A 9,038-nucleotide genomic window follows, 5' to 3' on the forward strand; every position below is an offset into this window, starting at 1 on the left:
TGAGGTCCTGCAGAACGCATCACCGGGGGCAAACTACCTGCCCTCCAGGACACCTACACCACCCGATGTCACAGGAAGGCCATAAAGATCATCAAGGACAACAACCACCCAAGCCACTGCCTGTTCACCCCGCTATCATCCGAAAGGCGAGGTCAGTACAGGTGCATCAAAGCAGGGACCGAGAGACTGAAAAACAGCTTCTTATCTCAAGGCCATCAGCTGTTAAACAGCCACCACTAACATTTAGCGGCCGCTGCCAACATACTGACTCAACTCCAGCCACTTTAAAAATGGGAATTGATGGAAATTATGTAAAAATGTACCACTAGCCACTTTAAACAATGCCACTTAATATAATGTTTACATACCCTACATTACCCATCTCATATGTATATACTGTACTCTATATCATCTACTGCATCTTGCCATCTTTATGTAATACATGTACCACTAGCCACTTTAAACTATGCCACTTTATGTTTACATACCCTACAGTATTCATCTCATATGTATACCGTACTCTATACCATCTACTGCATCTTGCCATGCCGTTCTGTACCACCACTCATTCATATATCTTTATGTACATATTCTTTATCCCTTTACCTTGTGTGTGTGTATAAGGTAGTAGTTGTGGAATTGTTAGGTTAGATTACTTGTTGGTTATTACTGCTGTCGGAACTAGAAGCACAAGCATTTCGCTCAACTCGCATTAACATCTGCTAACCATGTGTATGTGACTAATAAAAATTTGATTTGATTTGATGTCAGAGCAAAAACCAAGCCATTAGGTCGAAGGAATTGTCCAGAGCTCTGAGACAGCTGAGACAGGATTGTGTCGAGGCACAGATCTGGGGAAGTGTACCAAAACATTTCTGCAGCATTGAAGGTTCCCAAGAACACAGTGGCATCCATCATTCTTAAATGGAAGAAGTTTGGAACCACCAAGACTCTTCCTAGAGCTGGATGCCCGGCCAAACTGAGCAATCGGGGGAGAAGGGCCTTGGTCAGGGAGGTGACCAAGAACCCGATGGTCACTCTGACAGAGCTCCAGAGTTTCTCTGTGGAGATGGGAGAACCTTCCAGAAGGAGAACCATCTCTGCAGCACTCCACCAATCAGGCCTTTATGGTAGAGTTGCCAGACGGAAACCACTCCTCAGTAAAAGGCACATGACAACACTTGGAGTTTGCCGAAAGGCACCTAATGAACTCTGACCATGAGAAACAAGATTCTCAGGTCTGATGAAACCAAGATTGAACTCTTTGGCCTGAATGCCAAGTGTCACGTCTGGAGGAAACCTGGCACCATCGCTACGGTGAAGCATGGTGGTGGCAGCATCATGCTGTGAGGATGTTTTTAAGGGGCAGGGACTGGGACACTAGTCAGGATCGAGGAAAAGATGAACGGAGCAAAGTACAGAGAGATCCTTGATGAAAACCTGCTCCAGAGCACTCAGGGCCTCAGACTGGGACGAAGGTTCACCTTCCAACAGGACAATGACCTAAGCACACAGGCAAGACAACGCAGGAGTGGCTTCGGGACAAGTCTCTGAATGTCCTTGAGTGGCCCAGCCAGAGCCCGGACTTGAACCCGACCTGAAAATAGCTGTGCAGCGACTCTCCCCATCTAACCTGACAGAGCTTGAGAGAATCTGCAGAGCTTGAAGAATCATACCCAAGAAGACTCAAGGCTTTAAGCGCTGCCAAAGGTGCTTCAACACAGTACTGAGTAAAGGGTCTGAAAACGTATGTAAATGTTCTCTCTCTCTCTCTATATATATATATATATATATACAGTTGAAGTCAGAAGTTTACATACACTTAGGTTGGAGTCATTAAAACTCGTTTTACAACCACTCCACACATTTCTTGTTAACAAACGATACGATACTTTCGGCAAGTCGGTTAGGACATCTACTTTGCATGACACAAGTAATTTTTCCAACAATTGTTTACAGACAGATTATTTCACTGAAATTCACTGTATCACAATTCCAGTGGGTCAGAAGTTTACATACACTAAGTTGACTTGCACGTGAAACATTTATTTAATGGATTTTTTGTTAATTATGGATGAACAAGTTATTCCGCTAAAGTGTCAACGTAACCTAACATATTGGGGATTAAACGTTCATACATTGTTCAGTACACGCAGCCCTTCAGGACAGGTTACAGGTCTCGTGTCAGGTAGAAAGAAGCCTTAGGCTATGGCAATAATTAATTTTCCATTATGCACATAGGGCCTAGGCATATGTTAATTAATTTAAAAGTTAACGCACTATCTCTATCCTTGTGGAGTCTTTCCATCATGTTGACATTACATTGATGTCAGTCTACATTGCTGAGTAAAGAGGTGGTTCACTTCAAATTATACAATTACTGTTTCCTTCCTGGAACACAGCAAATAGTTCCTAAGTAAGGAATCATATAATAAGTATTTGGGTGAATTAGTTATCCATTTATAGAGGCTGAGCTATTAGTCTGTATCCTCTGTCAGTCTGACTGGTCCTTATGTCTTTGAGATTAGCTGATTAATGCCATCAAATGCTTGTGGGGCCTTTCGCGTCATGTTGTGGTTGACCTTTCCTAACGTTGATCTATTCATGTGTATCGTGTTCCTATCTTGTTTGTCAGTCAAATGTCCTTATGTCCTTTAGCTGATCAATGCGGTGGTGTTGCTCATCCTCGTCACGGCCCTGGTGATCCTGACCAGTACCATCTGACCAGCGCTGAGCTGGCTAACGACTTGGATGACATGGATGACGCCAGTAAGTAGCCTACAGCTTTATGTCTGGGATAGATGTGTGTGACGTTGCATAGGCCTGCCCAGCTCCTTAGTAGCCTGACGGGCCAGTGTGTTTTGTGCTCCTAGCCAACTCCTCTGATGTATGTGATGACAATGATGGGAAACTACTATGGCGTTACATATCATGCCAAACTACTGGTTTTAATAATCACTTTATATAATTGAAACAGCAATAGTCAGTATTTCTCTCACTTCACATAAAGCAATCAAATCTCTGTCCGTGGGCACGCATGTCTAATGTTCAGCTGTGTTGTGTATTTTCACAAACTGCTAAATCAGCTAGACATGTCTGCCACTGGCTGTCGGTACAGTAGTGTCTGATTGAAACTGACTGAGTTGACCCGTTCGGTCAGATTAAGCCGTCCTGGTGATCTTTTGCCGTTGGTCCAGCTGGCCGTGCATTAGGCAGGCCATAGAAATATAATTACTAGAACGGCCATCCCTGTTCAAGTCAATGTGCCATGATAGGTGGAATGGCACATTTCTACGAGGCGGCAGTGATTCAGTTCAGGCTAGTTACAGAAAAAGAGACTGGCTTTTTGTTCTGTTCTGTTGGAGCAGACTACTGTGTTCTCTGGGCTGTGCACAGATGGACAGGATTACTGTGACGCTGACAGTCGGTGACATAGTATTTTTGTTTTCTGTGAAATCCACTCATGTCTGGTATCAAGATTAGGTCACATCTACAACAGAGCATTTTCACATAATCAGTGTCACAACTAGGATGATAGCTGAGTTTATTATAAACTTATAAATTACTGTGAGATTAATTCATCACCATCCAAGGACAACCAAGTGATTTTTTCAACATTTGCTACAGTTATTTAATTTATTTAATGCAGACCTTGTATACAGTATGATTTCCTTCTATTCCAGACATGTGTATTGCTTCAGCGATCTCGTTGCTGATGATACTATTTCTGGGATGGCGACCTACGGTGCGTATAAGGTAAGCAAACGTCACGTCAAAAGCGTTCTGCTGTTGCTTGTACTGGTATACTATGTCTGCTCTCATAAAGAATGATACAGATTAAGACACTAGGAGATATCCAAATATCGTTTAAACTTTATTGTCCAATGTAGTTAAAAAAACAACAACTTTCAAATCAAGATGTACAGACATGGTCTTGAATGGCTGGGTCCCACTGGGTAAGTTCACCAAACCTCCACCAGAAACCAATTGATTTACGTTTAAATGCATCGGTCAGAACGTTTTGTTTGAATCTTCGTTTTTCAGATAGATATATTAGTCTTTCCTGCAGCTGCAGCTCTTCAGATGCTATTCCCTCATGACTACATAAAACTGGTTTTCCTGTTTCAGCAACATGCTGCTTGGATCATCCCATTTTTCTGCTACCAAGTCTTTGACTGTGCACTGAACACCTGGTGGCTGTTAGTATTGTGGTCTACCCAATACCATACAAGATTACTTTCAACAGCTGGTAAGAAGGACTCCAAAGTCAAACTCTTATTCTAATAAAGTCCTGACATGACACTCTATTGCCTGTATATGCACTAGATAGTGCACCATATAAGGAATTGGGTGCTCTTTTGGATGTAGCCAACCACACCTCCCCCCAATCTACTGCAGCTGATGTTGTCTGTCTGACTGTCTGGTGTCACCCTCACAGCCTGAGAACTTCCCCTACAAAGAGGACATCATGGCCATGAGCAATGTGTGCCTGGTCTTCACCGTGCTCCTTTCATCGGATGCATCCTCACCTTCAAGTAACTGCTACTGAACTGACACACACATTGTATCATTTTCGTTACTTACTGTATGAGTGACAAAACAGTGCTTAGCTGTGTGAAGAGAAGAAAATGGTGCTCATCTGAGGAAGGTATTCAGGTTATTTTTATGGCAGAACCCTTGGGACAGACAGAGGGTCCTGCAGTGGTTCAAAAGTCTGGCAGGAGCCGTTTCACAAGGCTGTTGTTTTCATAACAGTATAATGGGAGCCATTGAGGCAGTACCCTTGTCAGTGTTGTCTTGGCCATTCAGATTAGAGGCTTTCACATTAGCTCTGACAAACTGTCAGATGATGCCAACTGCCAACTCCACCACACTATACAACTCTGTTTCATGGCATTGTAAAGCCCTCTAAATGGCCCGCTAGTTCTATTAGGCTGCTGCTACAGAGCTCCATAGACCATCCAAAATGAGGGAAACAGATTGAGAGAAAGAGGATGTGGTTTATTTGATAGATTCAGTAAGGCTTTGTGTCACTGTAAAATGTGGAGATGCCTTACTGAGGCATCTTAATGCAAATATGCTATAATATGAGGATGACCACACGTTTCTATTCCTTTGGTCCAATCCAAAAGGAAGGGTTGATACGTAGCTCAGCTGTCAGTGAGTGATAATTGTTCTGTATAGATGTTGCTACCTCTACCAGCATATCATCCACAGAGGATTGACGATTGTGTATGAGTTTAGCACATTGAGTAATGTATTTTGGAATCACTTACAGAATGGTCTATAGACAGTATATACCATATGGAGGTCTACAGTTTTTACTTTACATTGTTGAAGAGCCCGTAAAAGTGACAGAGGTGTCATTCATTGAAGTGGTGTGTGCAGTGGGATATACGTGATTCGGAAAGTATGCAGACCCCTTCACTTTTTCCACATTTTGTTACGTTACAGCCTTATTGTAAAATGTATTAAATAAAAATGTTCATCAAATGTACACACAATACCCCTAATGGCAAAGCAAAAGTTTTTTTTTTTTTTTTAAATGTTTGCACATTTCTGAAAAATTAAAAACCAGAAATACCTTATTTACATAAGTATTCAGACTCTTTGCTATGAGACTCGAAATTGAGCTCAGCTGCATCCTGTTTCCATTGATCATCCTTGAGATGTTTCTACTATTTGATTGAGTCCACCTGTGGTAAATTCAATTGATTGGACATGATTTGGAGGGCACACACCTGTCTATAAAAGGTCCACAGTTGACCCTGGGTCTCGACCCGCCCTGTGCAACTGGGTCCTGGACTTCTGACGGGCCAGACGGGCCAGATGACACTACAGTGGTAGGCTTGATTACCAACACGAGAGACGGCCTACAGGAGGAGGTGAGGGCCCTCGGAGTGTGGTGTCAGGAAAATAACCTCAAACTCAACGTCAACAAAACAAAGGAGATGATTGTGGACTTCAGGAAACAGCAGGGGAGCACCCCCTATCCACATCGACGGGTCAGTAGTGGAGAAGGTGGAAAGTTTTAAGTTCCTCGTGTACACATCACGGACAAACTGAATTGGTCCACCCACACAGACAGCGTTGTGAAGAAGGCGCAGCAGCGCCTCTTCAACCTCAGGAGGCTGAAGAAATTCGGCTTGTCACCAAAAGCACTCACAAACTTCTACAGATGCACAATCGAGAGCATCCTGTCGGGCTGTATCACCGCCTGGTACGGCAACTGCTCCGCTCACAACCGTAAGGCCTCCAGGGGTAGTGAGGTCTGGGAACGCATCACCGGGGGCAAACTACCTGCCCTCCAGGCCACCTACACCCCCGATGTCACAGAAGGCCATAAAGATCATCAAGGACAACAACCACCCAAGCCACTGCCTGTTCACCCGCTATCATCCAGAGGCGAGGTCAGTACAGGTGCATCAAAGCAGGGACCGAGAGACTGAAAACAGCTTCTATCTCAAGGCCATCAGGCTGTTAACAGCCACCACTAACATTTAGCGGCCGCTGCCAACATACTGACTCAACTCCAGCCACTTTAAAAATGGGAATTGATGGAAATTATGTAAAAATGTACCACTAGCCACTTTAAACAATGCCACTTAATATAATGTTTACATACCCTACATTACCCATCTCATATGTATATACTGTACTCTATATCATCTACTGCATCTTGCCATCTTTATGTAATACATGTACCACTAGCCACTTTAAACTATGCCACTTTATGTTTACATACCCTACAGTATTCATCTCATATGTAATACCGTACTCTATACCATCTACTGCATCTTGCCATGCCGTTTCTGTACCACCACTCATTCATATATCTTTATGTACATATTCTTTATCCTTTACACTTGTGTGTGTGTATAAGGTAGTAGTTGTGGAATTGTTAGGTTAGATTACTTGTTGGTTATTACTGCATTGTCGGAACTAGAAGCACAAGCATTTCGCTACACTCGCATTAACATCTGCTAACCATGTGTATGTGACTAATAAATTTGATTTGATTTGATTTGATGTCAGAGCAAAAACCAAGCCATTAGGTCGAAGGAATTGTCCCAGAGCTCTGAGACAGGATTGTGTCGAGGCAGAATCTGGGGAAGTGTACCAAAACATTTCTGCAGCATTGAAGGTTCCCAAGACACAGTGGCATCCATCATTCTTAAATGGAAGAAGTTTGGAACCACCAAGACTCTTCCTAGAGCTGGATGCCCGGCCAAACTGAGCAATCGGGGAGAAGGGCCTTGGTCAGGGAGGTGACCAAGAACCCGATGGTCACTCTGACAGAGCTCCAGAGTTTCTCTGTGGAGATGGGAGAACCTTCCAGAAGGAGAACCATCTCTGCAGCACTCCACCAATCAGGCCTTTATGGTAGAGTTGCCAGACGGAAACCACTCCTCAGTAAAAGGCACATGACAACACTTGGAGTTTGCCGAAAGGCACCTAATGAACTCTGACCATGAGAAACAAGATTCTCAGGTCTGATGAAACCAAGATTGAACTCTTTGGCCTGAATGCCAAGTGTCACGTCTGGAGGAAACCTGGCACCATCGCTACGGTGAAGCATGGTGGTGGCAGCATCATGCTGTGAGGATGTTTTTAAGGGGCAGGGACTGGGACACTAGTCAGGATCGAGGAAAAGATGAACGGAGCAAAGTACAGAGAGATCCTTGATGAAAACCTGCTCAGAGCACTCAGGGCCGACTGGGACGAAGGTTCACTTCCAACAGGACAATGACCTAAGCACCACGGCAAGACAACGCAGGAGTGGCTCGGGACAAGTCTCTGAATGTCCTTGAGTGGCCCAGCCAGAGCCCGGACTTGAACCCGACCTGAAAATAGCTGTGCAGCGTCTCCCATCTAACCTGACAGAGCTTGAGAGAATCTGCAGAGCTTGAAGAATCATACCCAAGAAGACTCAAGGCTTTAAGCGCTGCAAAGGTGCTTCAACACAGTACTGAGTAAAGGGTCTGAAAACGTATGTAAATGTTCTCTCTCTCTCTCTATATATATTATATTACAGTTGAAGTAAGAAGTTTACATACCTTAGGTTGGAGTCATTAAACTCGTTTTACAACCACTCCACACATTTCTTGTTAACAAACGATACGATACTTTCGGCAAGTCGGTTAGGACATCTACTTTGCATGACACAAGTAATTTTTCCAACAATTGTTTACAGACAGATTATTTCACTGAAATTCACTGTATCACAATTCCAGTGGGTCAGAAGTTTACATACACTAAGTTGACTGTGCCTTTAAACCGCTTGGAAAATTCCAGAAAATGATGTCTTGGCTTTAGAAGCTTCTGACAGGCTAATTGACATCATTTGAGTCAATTTGAGGTGTACCTGTGGATGTATTTCAAGGCCTACCTTCAAACTCAGTGCCTCTTTGCTTGACATCATGGGAAAATCAAAAGAAATCAGCTCTCAGGAAAAAAATGTAGACCTCCACAAGTCTGGTTCATCCTTGGGAAAATTTCCAAACACCTGAAGGTACCACGTTCATCTGTACAAACAATAGTATGCAAGTATAAACACCATGGGACACGCAGCCAATACCGCTCAGAAAGGAGACACGTTCTGTTTCTAGAGATGAACATATTTTGGTGCGAAAAGTGCAAATAATCCCAGAACAGCAGCAAAGGACCTTGTGAAGATGCTGTTGGAAACAGGTAAAAAAGTATCTATATCCACAGTATAACAAGTCCTATATCGACATAACCTGAAAGGCCGCTCAGCAAGGAAGAAGCCACTGCTCCAAAACCGCCATAAAAAATCCAGACTACGGTTTGCAACTGCACATGGGGACAAGATCGTACTTTTTGGAGAAATGTCCTCTTGTCTGATGAAACAAAAATAGAACTGTTTGGCCATTATGTTTGGAGGAAAAAGGGGGAGGCTTGCAAGCCGAAGAACACCATCCCAACCGGGAAGCACGGGGGTGGCAGCATCATATTGTGGGGGTGCTTTGCTGCAGGAGGGACTGGTGCGCTTCACAAAATAGATGGCTTCATGAGGC

At 43.6% G+C, this 9,038-nt stretch overlaps 1 protein-coding gene and 1 long non-coding RNA gene across 2 annotated transcripts in view; both read left to right on the forward strand.

Annotated features, from left to right (window-relative positions):
• Positions 1–9,038, forward strand: part of LOC111958550 (lysosomal-associated transmembrane protein 4B) — a 28,989-nt gene that overhangs the window by 8,193 nt on the left and 11,758 nt on the right. The window lies entirely within an intron of this gene.
• Positions 3,684–4,525, forward strand: LOC111958551 (uncharacterized). Its single transcript, XR_002876553.2, has 3 exons — positions 3,684–3,756; positions 4,129–4,249; positions 4,439–4,525. It is a non-coding gene; the product is annotated as an uncharacterized lncRNA (long non-coding RNA).

The sequence above is a fragment of the Salvelinus sp. IW2-2015 genome, linkage group LG35 (assembly GCF_002910315.2).
Source record: "Salvelinus sp. IW2-2015 linkage group LG35, ASM291031v2, whole genome shotgun sequence".
In the NCBI taxonomy this organism is placed as follows: Eukaryota; Metazoa; Chordata; class Actinopteri; order Salmoniformes; family Salmonidae; genus Salvelinus; species Salvelinus sp. IW2-2015.